This window comes from Cibotium barometz, chromosome 45 (genome assembly GCF_041138505.1).
Source record: "Cibotium barometz isolate CiBa-2024 chromosome 45, ASM4113850v1, whole genome shotgun sequence".
NCBI lineage: Eukaryota > Viridiplantae > Streptophyta > Polypodiopsida > Cyatheales > Cibotiaceae > Cibotium > Cibotium barometz.
The window spans coordinates 26710714-26734880 of record NC_141090.1 but is presented as its reverse complement, the minus strand read 5'-3'; positions in this window follow the sequence as shown (position 1 = coordinate 26734880).

The following is a 24167-nucleotide window of genomic DNA, read 5'->3' as shown; positions in this document are numbered from 1 at the left end:
ACCTAATCCTCTTCCTTACCGCGTTACCCGGCACTAACGGCAAGGAAGATTCAAGACATTCTTCCCTTGGCCTCTCCTCCAAATGCCAAGGTACCCTTACTTCATTCTAGATTCTAGGAATAAAATCGTGAGTTACAAGCTCAATGAATGAGTAGAGTTGACTTACAATTGATTTATAGCATGACTCATGCTCATTCATATCATAATACATGGTTCATAGTGCTTCCTTCATCACATCCACTCATGGCAATGTCAATACATTTCCACATACATTAACAACATCCAAGTGTCACGGAGCGGTGATCTCGGGTCGTGTTCTGGGCGCGAGTTCCTCCTCGGGACTAGAAAATCTAGTACAAAAGTGAAAACAGAGAGCACTTGCTGAATCCTGCACCTCAAGACCTATAGCTCATCTCGAAGAGGACGATGAGCCGGTCGTTTTGAGTACTAGAACTCCAAAAACGGAGTTCGTATGAGAGAGTTATGACCAAAAACGTGCAACCGGCAATGGAAAACGGTGTCACCAAAAAGTGGGCTTCCAACCCAAAACATTTTATTCAATCCCCCAAATGTGCCAAAAGCTATGCTCACTTATGCCAATATGCAAGGCATAGCATTGAATGGCTATGTGTAGCATTCAAGCATTCATAATGCATAAAGAGCAGCATGAATGGCCATGATTAAAGTCCAATTTTTGAAAATTAGGGTTTTATGTGTAATAAAACCCTAATTCACTCCATAGCTTGAAAGAATGCTTCAAAATTGTAAGGAAGTGATGGAGCAACTCACCAATGTCACCCGGGAAGCCTTAATGCTTGAATTTGTTGAAGGAGATGAAGATTAGGGTCACTTTGGTGAAAAACGTGGGCAGCTTTGGTAGTGATTTTCAGCCACATTGGGAGCCCCATTGCTCATGGAAAATAGGTGAAATACTTCATAAAACATTGGTAGATACATGAGAGACTCAATGCCCTTTGCTCATGTTGAGATTCCATGGCTAGGGTTTGCAAGAAAGCTCCCAAACAAAAAAACGTTTTTGATTAACAACTGCTAATCAAGATTAGAAATTTTTCCCAATTTGGTCCACTCATTCAAAAAAAATAGGTCCATGTGCTCAGATTTGAACCACAAACTCTACCTTAGCCATATCCCCTTCCCCCATGAATCAAATGAAGCAGAAATTTCACGAAATGAGAAGAAGAAAAGAAAAATTAAAAATCATGGATCAAAAGCCAGGCTCTGATACCAATGAAAGAAAGTAACAGGGGTGGGTTAGTCCCTCACCAAGGGAGTGGCTCATGAAGGAGTCACCACTTAGCATCTCACGGGAGAAGCTCACCATTGATTCTTGGAACAAATAACATTATCATGAATGACCCATAATCCCATTTACATTGGTATTTATACTCCACCCAAGAGTTCACACCTACTTACTAGTTGTCCATGGCCTTGGGCCCATAATGCTTTCTTACAATGCACCAGCATAAATCTAGATGTAATAAGGCTAAGAAAATAAGTTTAGTTAGGTTTTGTTTTTTTCCTTAAAAAAACTATTAATAGTTCCTTCTCTCACTTCATTTTCATTTCACTTTTTTAGAGAGCTTGAGCTCAAGATCTACGTAAACACCCACGTAAGGAAACCAGCACATCACCACGTTAGCATAGTTGTACATGGATATGGCATGCATCAAGAACACCGCACGTGTTACCATGCCTTCACAAAACACAGTGCAAGGCACCCAACAACCACAAACTGGCGACACCACAGAAGAAAGTGACCCCTTGGATTCTAGGACACGCCCAATGGGATCACCAGAGTCCAACCCTCCTCCCACAGCAACACCAATGCACACACATCCAGGCCCTTCTAGTGGGAGGAAGCGTGTGAAGAAGACCCCACAATGCAGCCACCCCAGAGATCAAGACAGAGAGGCCAATGATGAGCAGTTCGACTGGGTTTGTGAAAACATTCCTACATTGCGCAGCACCATAGGTGGCAAGACCCTACTACCAGGACAGGGTCCCCTACCTACTCGGGAGGAACTTGATACACAGGTACCACAGCAAACAGGAGGAGGAGGATTCAGACTATGAGAGAGACCAAGAAGAGTTTCCTGCAAGTGCGCGCAAGCGTAGAAAGGTCAAGCTCTTCAAGCCAAAGAAGTCCCAACCTAGCCAATGCACTAACACAACACAGAGAGCTCCAAGGAGAAGGATGCGCCAAGGGCATAGGGCTCTACAAAAAATCAAGTTTTATCAGAGGAACATTGAGTTGCTCATAAGAAGAACCCCCTTTTGCTCGCACAGTGAAGGAGATTCTCTAACGATATAGAACAGAGTTCCGTGTGCAGGGGATTGCCCTTGAAGCATTGCAAGAAGTCTCCGAGGCTTACCTTGTTGGGCTTCTTGAAGACACCAACCTCCTTGCAATACATGCAAAGAGGATTACCATATCTGCCAAGGACATGCAACTAGCTCGGCGCATTCGAGGCGAGCAAGACACGATCTAGAGATCTTAGATGTTAACCTTTTTTTTGAAGCAACTCTTGTGTTTCAAACCCCCCTTTGTAACAAGCCTATCTGGCTTTCATTTGTAACCTTTTGATAATTAAAATTTTAAGTTTCTTTTACAATGTCTCGGTGTCATCATGTTTGTTTAACATGGAGTGTCTATCATGTGCCAGTTTGTCACCCAAGGCATCAGAAATACTCTTGGAGGGCTAAGGAAGCTGTGCGCGAATTTGGCCTCTGCTACAACGGTGATGTTGTAGGCTCAAAATTTGCACTGTTCTGGCACTTCACCCCTAGCCACTCAGGATCATTTCTGATGCATTTATAATGAAGTTGAGCACACTAATTATGAGAAACAATAGTTTATAAGATAAAAACACCTTTAATCATGTGTAAAAATATAGTGTTTATCATCCAATGCATCAGAATTGATCCTGGAGGACTGGGGAAACTATGCCAGAACAGTGCGAATTTAGGCTCTGCAACGGCGGTGCAGGCTCAAAATTCGCACTGTTCTGGCACTGCTCCCCCAGCCTCTCAAGATCATTTCTGATATAATGAAGTTGAGCACACTAATTGTGAGAAATAGTAGTTTATAAGATAAAACATCTTAAATCATGTGTAAAAATATAGTATTTATCATCTAATGCATCAGAATTGCTCTTGGAGGACTAGGGAAGCTATGCCAGAACAGTGCGAATTTAGGCTCTGCAACGGCGGTGCAGGCTCAAAATTCGCACTGTTTTGGCATTGCTCCCCTAACCACTCAGGATCATTTCTGATGCATTTAATGAAGTTGAGCACACTAATTGTGAGAAATAGCAGTTTATAAGATAAAAACATCTTAAATCATGTGTAAAAATATAGTATTTATCATCTAATGAATCAGAATTACTCCTGGAGGATTGGGGAAGCTATGCCAGAATAGTGCGAATTTAGGCTTTGCAGTGGTGGTGCAGGCTGAAAATTTGCACTGTTCTGGAACTACTCCCCTAGCCACTCAGGATCATTTTGATGCATTTATAATGAAGTTGAGCACACTAATTGTGAGAAATATTAGTTTATAAGATAAAAACACCTTTAATCATGTGTAAAAATATAGTGTTTATCATCCAATGCATTAGAATTTCTCTTGGAGGACTGAGGAAGCTGTGCCAGAACAGTGCGAATTTAGGCTCTGTATCGGCAATGCAGGCTCAAAATTCGCACAGTTCTGGCACTGCTCCCCCAGCCACTTAGGATCATTTCTGATGCATTTATTATGAAGTTGAGTACATTAATTGTGAGAAATAATAGTTTATAAGATAAAAACAGCTTTAATCATGTGTAAAATTATATTGTTTGTCATCCAATGCATCAGAATTGCTCCTCGAGGACTGGGAAAGCTATGCCAGAACAGTGCGAATTTAGGCTCTACAGCGGCGGTGTAGGCTCAAAATTTGCACTATTTTGGCACTACTCTCCCAGCCACTCAGGATCATTTCTGATGCATTTGTAATAAAGATGAGTACAATAATTATGAGAAACAATAGTTTATAAGATAAAAACAGCTTTAATCATGTGTAAAATTACATTGTTTGTTATCCAATGCATCAGAATTGCTCCTGGAGGACTGAGGAAGCTATGCCAAAACAATGCGAATTTAGGCTGCGATGGTGTAGGCTCAAAATTCGCACTGTTCTGGCACTGCTTTCCCATCCACTCAAGATCATTTCTGATGCATTTATAATGAAGTTGAGTATATTTCTGATGCATTTATAATGAAGTTGAGTACATTTCTGATGCATTTACAATGAAGTTGAGTACATTTCTGATGCATTTATAATGAAGTTGAGTACATTTCTGATGCATTTAATGAACTTGAGTACATTAATTATAAAAACAGTAATTTATAAAATAAAAATATCTTTAATCATGTATAAAAATACATTATTTGTCATCCAATGCATCAGAATTGCTCCTTGGGGAAGCTATGCCAGAACAGTGCAAATTTGGGCTCTACAGCAGCGGTGCAGGCTCAAAATTCGCACTGTTCTGGCACTACTCCCCCAGCCACTCAGAATCATTTTTGATGCATTTATAATCAAGTTTACATTGATTATGAGAAATAATAATTTACAAGATAAAAATACCTTTAATCATGTGTAAAAATACATTATTTATCATCCAATGCATCAGAATTGCTCCTGAAGGGCTGGAAAGCTGTTCTGGCACTACTCTCCTAGGCTCCCAGGGTCATTCTGATGCATTCACAAAAACATTGATGGTACAAACTAAAAAAAATAGTGATATACTTGATGAAAATAAGTTTACAGAAATTAAATTGTATTCATAAAATAAGAAATGATACATCATCTTTACAAAAGCTTTCTTACAATATTGAGCTTCCTTCTCTTGTTATTGGGCAAAGTGTGCTCAAGGAGTGATTGGGCTATTTCTTGAGGATCCTCTATGCCTATGCTTTTGGCTATACCTATACGAGCAAGAAGCTTACCCCTAAGTCTAGAACCAAAAACATCGAGGGCAAGGGATTTTTTAATTAGAACTATACATTTGGTGCTCTGTGCCATAGAGGCTACACAGAGCACCTTAGAGAGGGCTTTCAAATAGAAGAGAGTGAAGGCAGATTGAGGGGTGTAGTCCCTATGGATAATGGCGATGCCATCGACCACAGGAAGTCGACCAAGATAATGCGCCAATGCAGCATCATGTCCATGGATCTTGGCCTGGTCTCTGCCGTCGCCTCTCCTAGCAAATGCGTCAATTTCAACCACCCTCTGCAATCAAAGGAAAAATCAAAATATTTTCCTATATATAATTACAAATGTTTCTAGGTTGTAAAAGGTTGATTATTACGTCTTGCTCAATGTCTTCTTTTGCCAAAGTGCTGGTGGGGGCGAGGACGTCAATCGAGGACTTAGCCTCATCCTTTTTTGGTGCTTTGGTCTCCTCCATTGCTCCAGCAAGGAAGGGTATCCTTTTCAGCCTCTAGCTTGTCTTGTAAGGTTGTGAATTCCTCCTCTGAAACTAGGGCTTGCTCCGCGGTCTCAACCACAGTTTCCTTGACCAAAGCAACTGTCTCTGCATGATAGATTCTCCAAGGGGTAATATAGCACTATCTAGGTGAGGACCGAGGTTGGACGTATCAAGGTCCATCTCACATCACGTGCATATAATGCCCAGGCATTCATCCATTCTCAAGCTAGCTATCTTTTCAAGGTCATGAGTGAAGAAATAAGTATTCTTCACCTTCCACCACAATGGTGCTCAAGAGATTGATCTCAAGCTCTGGCAGCACCTTGCTCTCTTGGTGTGGGGAAGATGGCCCCGCATCTTCTACTACAGTGGGCTGTTCAGCTGCAGATTGTGCACCCTCTGGAAAGTGCTTTGATGCAAGCTACTCTTCTACACTAGCACTCATTCCTACTGCCTTCACTTCCTTGTTATCCCTCAAATACCCTGCCAACTGCAATGCAGGCATCTCTACCTCCTCATCCGAATCCTCATCGAGGAACGCAAAAGTGGCGAGCCATGAGAGGAACCTAGTTCCTAAATTTCCCTTCCCCAACCTCTTCACCTCCTGCTTATTGAAGGTACAGTAAGCTCCTGCGGGGATGCAGGAGCTTACTGTACCTGCTTATTGAAGGTACAGTAAGGTCTTGTGGGGATGCAGATGTCGATGAAGCGTTCAAGGCGCTAGATGTAGGGGCGGGCATATTGTTGAATATACTTAAGCAGCTCAATAGGCACCCATCGATCATTGGGACAATGGGGAAAGGAGATGGAGTGGGGAGCCAAGTATTGCTCCATGTATGCAATCTACGTCTCATAATGTTGGGATGCAAGGGCGAGTGACTTTTCAAAGTCGATTTCACGAGAGAACCTGACAAAGAGCTCGCTCTTGGCCGCCCACGGGGTGGTGGAGAGGAACTCACAGAAGTTGTCAAAGTGGATAGCCATGTGAATGCAAAGAGATAGTGTGAGCTCGTGCTTGGTTTCTATCGTGTGAAAATGAGAAAGAAGGTACCTTTGGCTATTTATAGTTAAAATTTAAAGTTTGACCTTTTCACACTAGACCGCTAGACAAAAAAATTACAGTTTGCAAAAATATTAAGATTTTAATTAAATAAAGATTGTTTAAAAAAGAGCCTGCTACAAAATTACAAGCATGTCATCTAATCTAAAATTGTTATAATGTCTTCATTTTTTGCCCCTCTTGTGACATTTACTTCATGTTGATCTCCATCTCCTTGTTGACTTGAAAGCTTGTCATTGCCTTTACCTCGATCCTGAAACTCTTGCCCCTCACGTGCATTAGAATACAGGCTATTTTCCCATATACTCAGTTCATCTTCAAGCTCTTCCACACATGCCTACTATGTGTTGGTAGGGCTATGCACCTTGCTGTGCTGAAAATTCAAGGTCCCCCATTTGCCATGATTCTGAGACCATGGTTGTCCCCTCCTTATGCTTCCCAATCTGTAAAAATATAGAAAGTGGCACAATAACCAGAAAGTGTAAGGGTTAACTCTAGACATGTAGTGGAATCAGATATACCTTTCTTCTCATCAACCTGAAACTTGACTCTTCCACATTGTTAAAGCCCATGATGCTAAAGTGTTGATGCAGGTCTGCTAGGCTCCAATGCTTGCTTGCTGCCACTCGCTCAATCCATCCATTTTGCATCATCACAGCTACCTCAATAGGCATAATTTCTTCTTCTAAGGCTTGAAGTGGGATCCATGTCCCGTGCTTTTGCATCCATCTTTGGTAGTGTAGACGCATGTATAAAATAGAGCGTGCCTTCAAGAACCTGAAAGACACTGTAGAATCTACTACTTTGCACTTGTACACATCACCTTGATGTGACCCCTCATTAACCTCCCAACCCTCTCCTAGTAATCCTTGAATGAGGCCAGACTGTACCTCCTTACAAATATACATTATTTTTGTTTGGTGCATTGGCATGGAGTTGAACATGTGCACAAAAACATGTAAAGGACAAAACCAATTTATCCCTACTGACCTAGATGCCTTTGAAAACTTGAGTGATGTCTTGATATCACTTGCCATCTTAAACTTTAAGCATAAGATGGTCCAAGCATCAAGTTTGGGCCATTCGGGATTGTTAAGAGGGGAGTTGGGGATCTCTTCTAGCTTGCCAAATAAACCTGGTTTTTTATCTACAAAATATGAGTGAGAAAAGAAAAAGATATTATTCTGTACAAGATCACTTGGGCTTTGAGATACAAACATTGCCTCTCCAATGGATGCATGCATGCATCGCATAGAAAACTCCAGTGAGGTTTTGTAGTGGTTGTTCCTCAAAATAATTAGAGGGGAAAATATCTGCAGAGAGACATAAGAAAATGGAGAATCATAAGAAAATTTGAAACAAAAAATCCAATATTAGCATGTTGTTAAAGCTGTGTTTATGTTACACTGACAATTTGAAGGAAACCTTGGTCATTGGCCTTGAATGTACAAGTCTCCAAGGGTATACACATGTTGCACTATGGCAACCAGTCCTTCCTTCTTAGTATGCTTGATGCCTTGTAGCCGCCCCTTCCTAATGATGTAACATATTCCCGAGTTGGACGCACTTGATGTGGTCCCTTAGAGCTTGGCTGCATGTAGACCCAAGCCCCAACCCCGAATCTTGTTGGAGCCCAAACTCCATTCTCATCTCTTGTGTTATGCAGCACAAGCTCTTCCACCTTCTCCCTAGGTCTTCTCACATTACTGAAAGAGGCCATGGTGGTAAGAAAAGAGAAGAAGAGAAAAGAAAAGCTTGTTTTACAACAGAAGAGTGGAGAGGAGAGAAAGTTCAGGGTTTTTAATGTAGCAATGGAAAGCTTAAAAGAGGGTTAGAGTTTGAGAATAGGCTTCTTGAACCTAGGGTAGACTAAAGAGGGATAGAGTTTCTGCAGCAATGGAGAGGGAGGGAGCTTGAGAGAGAGAGAGAGAGGGAGATTGAGAGGGAGGAAGCTTGAGAAGGAGGGAGAGCTTGAGAGGGATGGAGTTTCTGTAGCAATGGAGAGCTTAGAAAAGGAAGAAAGAGGGAGAGGGAGCTTGAGACTGAGGGAGCTTGACAAGGAGGGAGAGCTTGAGAGGTATGGAGTTTCTGCAGCAATGGAGAGCTTAGAAGAGGAAGAAAGAGGTTCAAAATGAGCTTTCCAAACCTAGAGTATGTTGGGGGGAAGTTTGAGAGGGAAAACACACTTCTGGGAAAAAATTAAAAATTTTCAATTTTTAGGGTTTTTCATCTGCACAATTCTAGGTGGGGGGACCTCTAAGTTTGGGCCCAAGAGGTAGGGGGACAAGAGTAGTAATTAGGCCCCATTACCAAACCAAAGCCTAGGCCCCCTAGGGTCAAAGAAGTCAAAAATGTGCACCCAGCCCTCTTCCTATTGGTACATTTCTAATCAAAAGTTAATCCAAGAGGCCCTCTTTGGGTCCAAAAAATTCCTAATGTCATTGAACCTTTCAAGGCCACCTAAATATACTTCAGTGGCAGTTTCCAAGCTTATAAATAAGTTTGATGGGAGTGGAGATCCTTTTCAGTATGTCCAAATGTTTGACACAAATTGTGAAGCTTTTGGAAATCCTGATTGTCCCACTAAGGTGCAAGCCTTAAATTTGTGCTTTAGAAGACAGAGCAAGAAAGTGGTTCCAAACTTTAAGGCCAGAGATAAAGGTCAATTTTAGAACCCTAAAAGAGGCCTTTATTCACAGGTTCTCAAGGCAAGGGCACTCATGGTGTACATCACATGAACTTTACTCAATTGAGTAGAAAACTGACTATACGAGATTTTATCCTCCGGATGAAAACTCTAGATTCATGGTGTGAATCATGAGAAAAATTGAATGATGCTCAATTAAAATGATATTTTATGATGGGTCTAAAGAAAAATGGCTTGCACAATTTGATCCTTGTATCGAATCCTGAGACCTTGACCAATGTTGCAAAGAGGCTATCTGTTTGGATGACATGTTAAGTCATGATGTAGAAGTGGAAAATCCTTGAATCAAACAAAGGATTGTAAACAAATTGCTTTCGGATCTCACCACTTAATAGATTTACACCACTTTGATGGGGAGAAAAATTTGGGATGCAAAAAGGGAGCTAGACATCAACAAAATCTAAAACCTCTTCCACTTTGGAAGCATAAACCAATGCTTTTTTACTACAATCATTGTAAAAAAGTCCATGAGACCACACTTTGTTTGAACACTTATGTAGTTGAACCAAATCAATCACAAACACAAGTTGTGAAAATCTTGGTGGAACGGTGTTGCACATTTAACTCAAGGCAATATGGCATGAAAGTGCTACATGGAGGGACACAAACCAAAACCCAAAACAAAACTTTATCCTATGCCACCACATGGGGGAAAAAAAGGGATTAGAAGCACGTGCACATTTCCCACCAAATGAAGAAGAATTTATCACAAGTGACAATTCCAAAAATGAAACGTGGGGTAGCATGGCGAGACTAGCTGACTGGTGCTCTCAGTCACCCATTGACTACTTCCCAAGTGTTTATGAAAGAGAAACATGACCAATCGGAGGATTATAAAATTCCCTTTCAAAAGAAGCCATATTTGACAAATGAAACTCATCAAAGACAAGGTGACTGGAGAGAACTCAATGTATTGTATGGAGGTGGAACAAAGTCATTGGCTTATTGCAAAACGATAAGATATTTAAGCACATGAAACCGAAAGTGTCCATGTAAAGGAGACACAAATGTCAACAGAACCAATGGAAAGGGATAAACAATTGATTGCACTGTATACACAATTGGTGTTGTGGATCGTAACAATAATGTTCAAACTCTTGATCAATCTTTGACGAATAAATGTAGGCCTAAAATTTCTCTAGGAGAATATGAGTTGAGCGATAAAAATTAAATGAATGAATCTGAACGTAAATGGAAGTTAATAAATTGAAGCATCCATACTACCTCTTGATGATCCAATCAAGAGGTAGTATGGACATCTAACCAATCAACATTTGGTTAGATGTCCTAGTGGGTAAAAAGCTTTCAACAAAAACATGCAGTGATTAGCCTCAACATTACTCACAATACTGTTTTGGGAAGAATTTAGGAAGATTTAGGCCAACCCATGCTCACTCCTAGACAAATGAATGTGCTTGATGCTGAAGGCCAAGACCTTATAGTCTAGGTTTATTTCTCACACTCAATTCTTACTCAAGATGATAGCATTGAATGTGAATTTCAAGTTATGAGAATATGGCAGAGCGGAAAGAGATAGCAAGACAAAGCACAATAGACAATGCAATAGATACACAATGGAGAGAAATTAAAATTCCTATTATACCAAAGAGGTACAAGTGATGGTGCTTTCCACTCGTGTGCTCTCTAGTAGAGCTTAGATGGCGATCTAGACAGACTCTGGATGGAGTATGTGTATGAGGTGTAGAAGGGGGTGGATACTCACAAGCATTGGATACCTTAGCTCATGGACAACCATGTCCATATATAGTACTATACCTAGTGTGGTAGACTCTGGATGGAGTATGTGTATGAGGTGTAGAAGGGGTGGATACTCACAAGCATTGGATACCTTAGCTCATGGGCAACCATGTCCATATATAGTACTATAGCTAGTGTGGTAGATGTGTATACAACGAGGGCAGTTACACTGCATAGACACGGTCACCACCCGCATATCAAGAATGCAGCCCACCGTCCACCGACCACTAATGATGAACCTAGTATCTGAGGGAATATTCCTCATACCATTGCATCACACGTATTTGGAAGAAGATTTTATACTGGAGTTCTACGAGAGGCACTCCCTTGCAAGAGAGTGGTGACAACCAGGTTCTTCGTGCCACCATGTGGTACATCACTTCGTGCTAGGCCTTCTTCTGAGATAGTCTCGTGCGATTGAGGTAAGAAGATCCATGGGCCTCGATACTCGATATGAATAGCCTACTAATGCAAGAAAATATTAATTCATCACGAATTCTAGGGGAAGTAGAACCCCGGATCCCAGCTAATGCTCGTACCTCTGACCATCTCCTAACCATTATCAATGGTCACAATAATGATCCCATTGGCATCTAAGCTGGGGTTCCCACTAAAGCTGTTGAAAGCTTTTTACCCACTAGGACATCTAACCAGATGTTGATATCATCAAGAGGTAGTATGGATGCTTCAGTTATTAACTCCCATTTACTTTCAAATTCATTCATTTATTTTTTATCGCTCAACTCATATTCTCCTAGAGAAATTTTAGGTCTTTATATAATCCTCCGATTGGTCATGTTTCTGTTTCATTAACACTTGGGAAGTTGATGGGAAGTAGTCAATGGGTGACTCAGAGCACCAGTTAGCTAGTCTCACCATGCTACCCCACGTTTCATTTTTGGAACTGTCAATTGTGATCAATTCTTCTTCATTTGGTGGGAAATGTGCACGTGCTTCTAATCGCTTTTTTTCCCCCATGTGGTGGCATAGGATAAAGTTTTGTTTTGGGTTTTGGTTTGTGTCCCTCCATGTAGCACTTTCATGCCATATTTCCTTGAGTAAAATGTGCAACACCGTTCCACCAAGATTTTCACAACTTGTGTTTGTGATTGATTTGGTTCAACTACATAAGTGTTCAAACAAAGTGTGGTCTCATGGAATTTTTTACAATGATTGTAGTATAAAAGCATTGGTTTATGCTTCCAAGTGGAAGAGGTTTTAGATTTTGTTGATGTCTAGCTCCCTTTGCATCCAAAATTTTACTCCCCATCAAAGTGGTGTAAATCTATTAAGTGGTGAGATCCAAAAGAAATTTGTTTACAATCCTTTGTTTGATTGAGGGATTTTCCACTTCTACATCATGACTTAAAATGTCATCGAAATAGATAGCCTCTTTGCAACATTCGTCAAGGTCTCAGGATTCGATACAAGAATCAAATTGTGCAAGCCATTTTTCTTTAGACCCATCATAAAAAATGATTTTAATTGAGCATCAATCAATTTTTCTCATGGTTCACACCGTGAATCTAGATTTTTTCTCCGGAGGATAAAATCTCGTATAGTTTCATTAGTTTTCTACTCAATTGAGTAAAGTTCATGTGATGTACACCATGAGTGTCCTTGCCTTGAGAACCTATGAATGAAGGCCTTTTTTAGGGTTCTAAAATTGACCTTTATCTCTCGCCTTAGAGTTTGGAACCACTGTCTTGCTCTGTCTTCTTAGCACAAATTTAAGGCTTGCACCTTAGTGGGACAATCAGGATTTCCAAAAGCTTCACAATTTGTGTCAAACATTTGGACATACTGAAAAGGATCTCCACTCCCATCAAACATATTTATAAGCTTGGAAATTGCCTCTGAAGTATATTTAGGTGGCCTTGAAAGGTTCAATGAATGTGACAACCCTTGTGTCACCCCCCTTCCTAGAGCTCTCAACATGGAAAGAGTTTGTTAGCTATAGGATAAAGGGGGTTGAGAAATGATTAGGTTAGAAGTAATGTTATGCAAAGGACTTGGGATTTGTGGCATTGGAGCTATTATAGGTCTAGTGAAACCCAGTAAAGAATTCATTTTTATAATGTTGGTCCAATGTGGGTATGCAATCCCTAAGGAGTGTGAGGCCTCAATGGGTGGCATAGGTCTCAATGGCTACCTAAGGCTGGCTTCAAGTTCTAAATCAAACATCTCCATGTGTAGAGGTAAGCTTTGACCTCCTATACTAGCCATTCTTTCCTCTTTTGATCTTGTTCTTATAAGCCTCTTGAATAAGGACCTCCCTTCTCTCTCAAGTTTCTAGCATATGGGACTCCTTAGTTTGAAAATCATTGCATGACTTTGAGATACCTCCAAGTGACAAAGTTGAAACTTAAACTTGCATTAATATTTCATTGAAAATATAACTACAAGAAATCCACTTTTTGATGCAAGTAATTTAGAAGTGTAGCACTCGTTGAGGTGGTCAATTTGGACCCCTAGATGACCAAAGTTGGACTTCTGGGTGCAAAACATGGTCTCTAGAAGCTTTCACATAGGTTGGAATCCTTGAGCCAAAGTGCAATCTCCTAGCTTCTCCCCACTCCCTTCCCTTGTTTTGACCTTATTCTTGCACCATGATTTTACAAGTTTGAGTTTTTATGGTTTTGATTATGTAGGTTTTCTTGTACACCATGACTGCAGAATCACATCGATTTTCACTGTTGACTGTAGAGTAACATCACTCATATTCCGTGATTTGGCCGTATGTCATGAGACTACATAAATCACACCAATTTTCCACGACTATAGAATCACGTCGCTGATAGACAATGATTATGATCGTACGTTGTGCTCTGTGATCATGCTAATTTTTTCCATGACTGTAGAATCACATCGCTTGTACACCGTGATTATGGTCATACACTGTGATCCATGATGATGACAATTTGACTGTAGAATCACGTCACTTGTATAGCGTAATTATGGTCATAACTTCCTGCAATATACATCTCCTGGCGGTTGAGAAGAGAAATCAGATCTTGAAAATCAAGAAAGTTCTCTTGAACTAGTTAATGGTGGTCATTTAAGTAATTGAGTATTTTTAATTATTTTTAAATGGTGGTTATTTAGTTAATGATGGTTATTAAGTAATTACATATTTTTTTAGTGTTTTTAGTAAATCAATGTTTACCCTTCCAAGAGACCAAATTCCCTAATGCAATAAGCTTGAATCAACATTTCGATAATATTTTGTTATTGGATGAATTATTCCATTATAACTATAAAGTGGTAATATATTATTACATTTTTATTATGTGTTTTGATAATTTCTCTCAGTTGTAAACTTCTATTTTTCATGGAGATGTTATGTCTTATATACTTGTCAAGAGTGAGAATAAAGGATAAAATTTTAAATGTATTATCATGTTGATTTATTTAGAAGTGGAGGAGGAGAATAGTTTTGAATATTAGTTTGGGGATTAGGGTGCTTTCTAGCACTACTTCACAATGCTTAGAAGCAGAGAGAACTTTGAAACAATGGTAGAAAGCACTGAAAAATAGTGCTAGAAAGCACTATGAACTAGTATATTTATGTGAAACAGTGTTGGAAGCATTGTGAAATAGATAGTGCTAGAGAGAGAAATATCCCACACCAACATTCAAAACCTTATCATCCACTTCTAAAAAGCTCTGTGAAGAAATTCTTTTATGTGAAACGGTGTTAGAAAGAACTGTAAGAAATTCCAAAAAAGCACTAACAGTTCCAAAAAGGCACATTTATATAGTAATATGCTATGTAGCATGTGCTAAAAAGGAGTACTTAATTCCTTTAAAAATGGATTTGCATGATTAAAAGCAATACATAGTTATTTAAAAGTAGTACTTAGTTCCTTAAAAAGTAATACTTAGTGTAATGTAGGAACTTATGTGCTTGGTTTTACTACACATGCACATGTGAGATGAGGGCCTAAGCACATGATATGGGGTATAGGACTTGGGTTTATGGGCAACCCATATGTGAAAGGTCCTAGGAGTAAGTAATTATACAAGTCACTTATGGGATAGCTTGTTCAACCTTTGATATCTTTTGATACATGACCATTTTCCTTATCTCCTTGCCTAGAGCAAGTTTCCATGGCCTTCTTGGCTATTGCCTTTGCTCGGTTGTACTACACATGCACATGTGGGATGAGGGACTAAGCACATGATATGTGGTATAGGACTTGGGTTTATGGGCAACCCATGTGTGAAAGTTCCTAGGAGTAAGTGACTATATCACTTATGGGATAGTTTGGACAATCTTTGATATCTTTTGATACATGACCATTTGGTTATCTCCATGCCTAGAGTAAGCTTCCATTGCCTTCTTGGCTATTGCATTAGGATGGTGACCTCCACCCATGTTGTCACTCCATGCCTTGAGTGGCCAACTTTCTTGCACTTAGTTCCTTTAAAAATGCCTTGAGTGTCCAACTTTCTTGCACTTAGTTTTCATGATAAAAGACCATGGAAAGTTGCCAAAAAACACTCCAAAACCACTAAGTAGTAGTTCTACACTATGGAAAGCACTTGTTGAAAAGCCCTTCCGTAGAAATAAAAGTACTAAAGACCATGGAAAGTTGCTAAGAAACACTCCACATCTACTACTAAGTAGTAGTTTTGCATTGTTGAAAAGCACTAAAGGAGGTTGTTGAAAAGCCCTTTCACAAAAATGAATCGTTGATAATAGAAAACTTGAAAGACACATAAAGGAGTTAAAGATCTAATGGCATACTTTTATAGGTTGGCTCATGAACTTTTGGTAAAAGCCAAAACATATCGTTACCATATGCTCTTAGCCCTAATGTCACATACATAGATATTTTGGTGTATTTTCAATGCCCTCCCTATAAAATATTCATGGCTTTAATGATGGCAATGCCAGTCTGACCACCACAGTGCTGGTTATGACCATGATAGTGCTACTCCTAGATCTTACTTGAGTCAAGATTACAATGCCAATTATGATGCCAAATGTTAGGACTATAGTATGCTTACAATAATCTTAGAAAAGAGGGGTTGGCCACGTTCTAGCTAGTCCTAATTTCTTGAAGCCTCCTTTATTAAAGAAATCCCCTTCAATGATTCCTTACCTTTGTTTGACCTTGTTGTCTTCATCAAGGAGAGATTCTTCCGCATCTACCAACCTCGAAGCTGGTGGCAAGTTTGTGTGTATGGTAATTATGTTACCAAACTCTTAATGGGGAAAGCTCTTTAAGTGCACTTCAATGATAACATCATCTTCAACGATAACATCTTCTATTGCCTTTTTGATCCCTACTTGTTGGGTGAGTTCACGGGTTAGTGTTTTATGGATTAAGCATTTTACATCCCAAAAAATTTTATTTTTTTATTTTTTTGCGTAAAGTCCATTTCACGTCGTGAAACCTTGCTGGTTCACCTTGTGAAAGGGGGTCCATCTGCCAAAAAGAAAGTGTTTAGAAAACAACCATGTTTGGAGGCTCATATCTCCTATACTGTGAATCTGATGAAGGCACCCTAGTGCGTCTCCTCTTCGAGGGTATTGGTAATGCCATTCCACGGCTGAGGCAACATGTTTGAGAAACTGCATTAGCTCCTTTTTACTTTTCAGAAGGTGGTCAACTTCGCGGGAATTCTTCCGCTTGAGCCATCGGTGGTGCACATCCTCAAACTGTTCCAACAATGCATTTGGGCACACACGAGAGCTATAACCCTGGAATCCGCATTGGCCACATACACGATACAAGCAGTCATTGGTTCGATGGTCATGTTGGCCATACTACCTGTAAGTCACACAGTCACTAGATGCTTCTTGTTGGCACAATGCTTGCATGCTGTCTGGCCAATTATTGCGGGCTACTTGGCTTTACAGCACATACTTGGATCCGGATCTGGTTGACTCTGGTTGTCCAACTGACTTTCCCGTTGTGCATCGTGGCTGACTCGGCTGGGTTTGGACACCAGCATAATGAAATGTTATCCACCTGGCTGATTTAGCAAGCAGACGGCATGATCTTCTTCTGGGTCAAGCGGACTACCTGATCGGCTTCCGGTTTAAGCAAGCAGACTTTTTGATCCGCTTCTAGATTGAGCAAGCGGATAACTTATCCGCTTTTTGGGTCAGGAAGCGAATGGCCACCGGAGATCGAGTTGGGTGACTCCTGGATTCAGCATGCCGGATGGTTGTTCTCGCTATTTGTTTCTTGCTGTATGGCTATGACAATCAAGGTAAGCCGCACTTGGCTCTGCGCACCTCTGAATCATTGGGCTCGCAAGCACTCTTCGCTTGTGTTGCTAAGCACACAACTGCAGCTTAGCAACAGAGTCCTCTCCTACTCATGTACACCCTGATAATCATCATCAAGAGAAGAGTGATCCTCATCCCCCTCAGCTATGCAAGAGTGACAGTAGTGACAGCAGCAGCAGAAAGAGGAAGTTGCACGTTCTTTGCTTGGACGGCTTCCGTAGAGTAGGCCTAGTACGAGTGGTTGCCATAGAACAAGATCTTCACGGAGTACACTGGATTAGCCTTGAATTAAGGAAGCATGCGGAGTGCGAAATCTGGGAATGCAGAATGTGAAGGCAGAATGCGGAATCAAATTCATGTGACTTGATATAGCATCATCCTCATCGGGAAAAGGAACAGGCTGTTGATTCAGCTTATGCCATGCACCATCGCTAACATGGGGGATATAATCAATGTGCTATTGTTGATCACCACCGTGCCCTTCAAGGACATTCTGGGCAGCCAAAAGGTCCTCCATTGGATGGTCAGTTGCAGCCATATCATGGCATCCATAGTCAGCTTCGGGAATGCAGAATGTGAAGGCAGAATGGGGAATCAAATCCATGCGACTTCCGGAGTCAGGGTGGCACATGCGGATTGCGGAAGCCCGGGGTCAGCGGAGCGGAAGTTTGTGGAATGCAGAATGTGGTGCGCAATCCAACACGTTTAGCAATGCAGTGCCTAGGGAGTTGGAGTTGGCAGTCCGGGTGCCTCCGGAGCAGCAATCTAGGTGACTTGCGGGCACGACTATTTCCTTTCCGGAGTCCGGAATGCGCGGAATGAGCCTCCCGGTGTGTCGCGAAAACAATCCGGGTCACAGGGGTATACCCCGACGTCGCTTGTCAGTTGGCTGAACCTTTAAGATCGCAGGCTGTAGCGGAGCTCCAAGGTTTACGAGCTGCTCAGCGGAAAAATATACACAGACAAGAATCCAAGGTTAGGTTTTCGCCATGGCTGCCGCGACTGGTCCGAGGCCTCCCTTGTGGATGGTTGCACGGGAGCTGTTGGTTAGAAGCGGCTACGCTCAGCTGGGTTGAGGTTTGAAGGCTGCCTGATCCTCCGTAGTTGCCTTATGCGCCCACTAGCTGGATAGAGAACCGATTTGCAGTTGTTCTTTGCGAAGGTCTCCCAAAGATAGCAAAAACTACCCCATTGAATGGGTACTGGCCTTCGCGCGACCCCCTCATTCGCTGAGGAAGTGAGGCAGCTAATACCCAACGTCATGAGCCTTTTTGCGATGGAGGCAATGAGAGCGATGGTTTCTTTTTATTGCAGTTGTGCGTGATCTTCCACACCAGGTTCATCATCCACAAAGTGTTGTAGCTAGGGTTCTATTATCGTGGGTCGCCAAAGTGTTACTGGCCTTCTTGCCCTAAAAGAGAAAACAAAAGAAAATAGGAAAAACACAGAGAAAACCCAAGAAGTATCCATTGCAACATCTCACAAAATCCCCAATCGTGAATGCTCATACAGCAACACACCACACAACCTCGAGTCATAGTGAATGATCCCAATGCCCAACCACATAAGGTAGGTGGGCATAGCTTACTCTGGCACACCAACTCCATAATAAAGTGCGCCATTCCGTCGGCTCTCACATCTAGCGGCGCTGATCCGGCTGTGGTTGTCCAGCCACCAACACTTGTAGTTGTAGACGAGGTTTTGTAGTTGAGATCTTACTGATTCCTTGGTGACACTTGTAAAAGAGGTTCTTTAGACATAGTGGCTGTATGTTGGGTGGCAAAAGATGTGGCCTTTACTCCAAGTTTTGAAGAAATGGAATGGGCACCTTTATGGAGATCTACATTATGTAGATTTGGAACTAGTTCCTTCAGAGATTCCATGACAAAGGATCTTTGATGGAGAGGGTGAGCCTTCATCAAGAGTGGTTTTTGATGTAAAGGTTAATTGTCATTTTTGGACAAGTTCATAAAGAGAATTGAGTGTTATTTCATCCTTGTCACATAGAATGACATCACCACGTCTTTGTAAGAAATCTTTATGACACATGTTTGGTTGGCAAAGTTCAGTATTTCTTGCACCAAGCTAGCACAATCCCTTCCTAGGATAAAATTTCCTTCAAGCACATAATCTAACACACAAATCTTACATTTCAAGGGGCTATACTCCACACAAATCTTACATTTCAAGACTCCAAAACCATATTTTTTTCAAAGTATAACCTCCTAATCAAAAACCAACTATATTGGGTAGATCCCAAAAACTTGGAATGGATGGATGGTTAGGCCCTAATAGCGACACCGATTATATTCCAGTTAAGATCTTACCTTAGCCTTGCCAAATCATGTGTTATTGGGCCTTGCCTTGGAGCCACAATTGTAACTTCCTGTGGTGGGTGCACCGTCATTTCCTCACTCTATTGTCACACACCAAAATGTTTCTTTTCCTATTAGAAAATAAGCTTAAAATTATCCCTACTTTAGCTCAAAATGTTCCAAAAATGTATGGTATAAAGCCTCAGTCAAAGGCATAATCTAAAGCATGTAGCATGTATGAGGTCAAAAGCAGCTAAAAAGTGTAAAACCTGGAAGAGATGTAGGCGGGTGGATTGCTAGTCCCTAACATCACTAATTATGTCATCTTGTAACCTCCTCCAACTCTTATAGAAAGTCATGTACTCCTTTCACAAATAACGCAACCAGATTGTTAGTGTGCTGTTCACTCTCTTTCTCTCTCTCTCTCTCTCTCTCTCTCTATATATATATATATATATATATATATATATACATGTATATATATATATATATATATGTATATACATGTATATATATATGTATAAAATCATGAACGGTAGCAATGTCTTTCCACCATAATGTAACAGTGGTATCATAGCATCTAGGTTGTTAGGGTCTTCTTTAGTCAAAGTTAATTTAGTTTATTAAGCCATCTTTATTATCTTTAATAAAATCCTATTAGTTTAATTAGGCATTGTTTGCAATGTGGAGCTATCCCAAATCTGCATAAGGAGTAGAAGAAGGATCAAAAGTCGTGCATCATCATCAACAACAAAGAAGCTCTCCATAGTTTCAATCTCTGCTATGCAGAACAGGCGATGGTGGGTTCGATTTTTGGACAGTGCGCTACAGGTTACTTTGATAAAGCCATTACTTCTCTACAACATAGGTTATATGTAGTTTGAAGGCTTTCAGGGACATCAGTCTGAGACTGGCGGCATGGTTTATCTCAATAGCCTCTATTTGGGAGAGTGAGGTGTCATGAGCTTGATCTCCGCGCGACGTCTTTGGGTAAAAGTCTTGTTAGCTTCACATTGTAAGCGGCCCTTTCTCCAAAATCTCTTGTCCCTTTCCCACAGTTTAAAACATACTTAAATAAGAGGCTATTCACATCAAGCACCGCAAAGAAAATTGTCAAGAAAGATGTTGAAAAGAAAAATCAAGCTACAATCTTGACAAAATTGTAAAGAAAAATTCATGTTGTGCCATTGTCAGGGTTTACACACTACCTTGGAAAATGTCTCGGAGGTAAGACCTTACCAAAGTAGTGTATAGATGTCAGTCTGTCGTGTCCACCCTTACTAGTCCAAACCTTGTTTTTTTGAAACACTTGTTGTCTGGGGAGCTTTGAAAAAATACCCTCTTGTTAGATCAATCCTAGTTGTTGGTAGCTTATGTCATTATCTAAGTTAGGCTTAAGGGGGTTGTTAGAAAATAAGCCTAAACTTGTTCCCACTTTAGCCCAGAATGGTTCAAAAATACATGATACAAAGCTAGGTCAAAGGCATAATGTAAAGCTAATGACCTCTATTTTTGGTACCAACAAAGTGTTCTACATTCGCAAAAACATTTATTTTATCAACTTTTGATGGCATTTATGCCTTTGTAAAAATCTTATTGCAATATGTTTTGTATCACTTTGTTAGTGATTGGCTATTTAGCAAGTCCATAAATTTGTAAAATCCAATGCACATTTAAATTTGGTCATTTCTTTGGTAGCATGAGAACCTTAGTCAACTAGAAAAATGAAGCCCCAAATGAAAACCTTAGGATAAAGAAAGATGTATACTTTTTCAATTTAATAAAATATCAAAAAAATGTGGTTTGGGTGGTTAGAGAAGTGTACGACTCCTTTCTCATCACGAAAAGGAAGCTGTGTCTTTCTTTTTTCCCTCTCTTTCACTTTCTTGTTTCTTGCATTTCTTCTCGGGGGGTCACTATATGTAAACCCTCTAATAAAACACACCCTTTTCCTATTCAATGTGTGAATACCCCCCTTTAAATGGCACCCTTATGTATGTAAAAAATGTGTTAAAAAGGGATTTAAAAAAACCCCTTCTGTTAAACCCACACAACGGTAGGCTTACATATTTACAAGTGGATCCCCAGCATTTCTTCTATTTTCTGAGAGAGGTAAGGCTTTAAGTAGCTCGCCCCTCTTCTTCTAAGTATTTGGAAGAAGCTTTCATACAGAAGTTCTATGAGGCACTCCCTTGCAAGTGGAGTGGTGACAACCAAGTTCTTCTTGCCACCATGTGTGGTACATCACTTCATGCTGGGCCTTCTTCTGAGCTTCTTCTAAGATAGTCTCGTGCGATTGAGGTAAGAAGATCCATGGGCCTTGATACTCGATATGAATAGCCTACCGATGCAGACGTGTGATGCAAGAAAAAATTAATTTATCATGAATTGGGGGAAGTAGAACTCCAGGCATGTTGTTGACGATAGTAATGTCACTCAAATTGTCTGCAAGGATACCGAGGCATTTCTCTTTTGGGTGCAACACCACTTTTATATCATTATATGGAGTTGTACCAAATATTAGAACATGATGTGATTCTTTCAGCTTTGTTTCAATAATTTTTGAGTGTGTCATTTCCAGGTTCAAAGGCCAAGAGCGATGTCATATAGTTGGCGTCACAATGCTCAGAGGAAATCCTATATTCTTTACAAATTTGAAAAACTTTTGGCAATAATATCTTACCTTCAACAAATAAAACACCCTACTTCTCAATGATAGCTTGTATAAGTGTGTTGTAAACACACTACAGACCTACATCATCTTACCAAAGTTTGCAAACATGTCATCACAATAGTAATATTATTTCATATTTTGCTTCCCTATGTGGCGCTTCCTCACGTGGCATGGTTTCTATGGTAATGGCTAGCAATAAACTCCCGAATGTAATGGGCAAGTGAGGATGTCTTTGAGCCTTGGGGAGATGAAGATCGATGGTAGTGATGGAACAGCTCATTGGGAAGGATGATTCGCATCACCACGAATGCCAAGTGGAGGGGATTTTATAAGAGACCCAATAGTGGGGACCAGAGGGTTAGGAGGGGATAGCTGAGGCTATGTACTATGGACAATCAACATTTCGATAATATTTTGTTATTGGATGAATTATTCCATTATAACTATAAAGTGGTAATATATTATTACATTTTTTATTATGTGTTTTGACAATTTCTGTGAGTTGTAAAATTCCATTTTTCATGGAGATATTATGTCTTATATACTTGGCAAGAGTGAGAATAAAGAATAAAATTTAAAATGTATTATCATGTTGATTTATTTAGAAGTGGAGGAGGAGAACGGTTTTGAATGTTAGTTTGGGGTTTATGGTGCTTTCTAGCACTACTTCACAATGCTCAGAAGCACAGAGTGTTAAATTTGCAGCAATATGATGAGCTATGGTGGATCAAATGCTAGAATCAACATCATTAGAAAAGAGATTAGATGATAATTAAGATGTAATTAGTGAGCAATTAACTGATAGCTTAATGTAGGCATGGATAATTAAAAACTAGCAAATTCTCATTAGGCCAATGCCTTAATTTATAGGGTCTACATCCAAGCATCTAATCCCACTGATTTCTCCTTGATTCACTCCACCTCTTTTGCTTGATTCTCTTCACGTCTTCCCAAAATATCTCCACACCTCCTAAATCTCCTCATGCTACCCTTTATTCTCTCCCAGTAGATACTTCTCACCTTTTCACAGGTTCTCTCACATTTACAGATTCTCTTTTACAGCCTCTTGCTAAGGGTTTCAGTTCACCTCTTGATTGAGCTGCAAGAGTTTCAGCTCACTTGTATAGTGAAAGATAGTACAAGAGCTACAGTGTGGCAGATATCTTAACATACATATAGAATGCTCTGGTATTGAGGGAAGAGACAGTGACCACCAAGAATAAGGTACCCAAGTGGAAAGACCCTTAAGCAGATTTGCCAAATGCTTTTACTCTATTTTTTTATGGATCTTTTACGAGAAGATCAGGTGTGGCCGGTGGAGGAGTAGTCTTGTTGGACCTAAAAGATTACAAGAGTGTATTAAGAAAGGAATTAGCAGGATTGTCATCAAGGGAGATAGCTTACTGGTCATTAGGAAACTTCAAACTACCTGGCCAAGAACCCCAAGTTGAAAGAATGGTGCTTTAAAATAAGGAGAATGCTACAGAGAGGTACATATTTAACATGTAAAGATGGAACTAAACCAGGCTGCAGATGCATTAGCAAAAGGGGGGGATAGGCAAGGATTTGGTTGTAAATGCCATGATTGTATCCCACCCGAGCTAAGTAAGAAGAGAGAATTTACAAGAAGTTGAAGATTTTTTACACATAGGTTTTCTACCTTCAAACTTATCCAAAAAGCAGAGATATGGTTTCATAAGGAAGGCTTTGCAATACACTATTGTGAATGATCAACTTTACATAAAGGGTAAGGATTTAGTTCTAAGAAGATTTCCAACTAGGGAGGAGATCTTTGCTATTATGGCCTCCTACCATGAAGGGGTCTATGGAGGGCACTTTTTGTCTGAAGGAAGATTTTGACTATAGGTTATGTATGACCCAATTTGAGGAAAGATGTTAATCATTGGTGTGCAAAAGCTGTG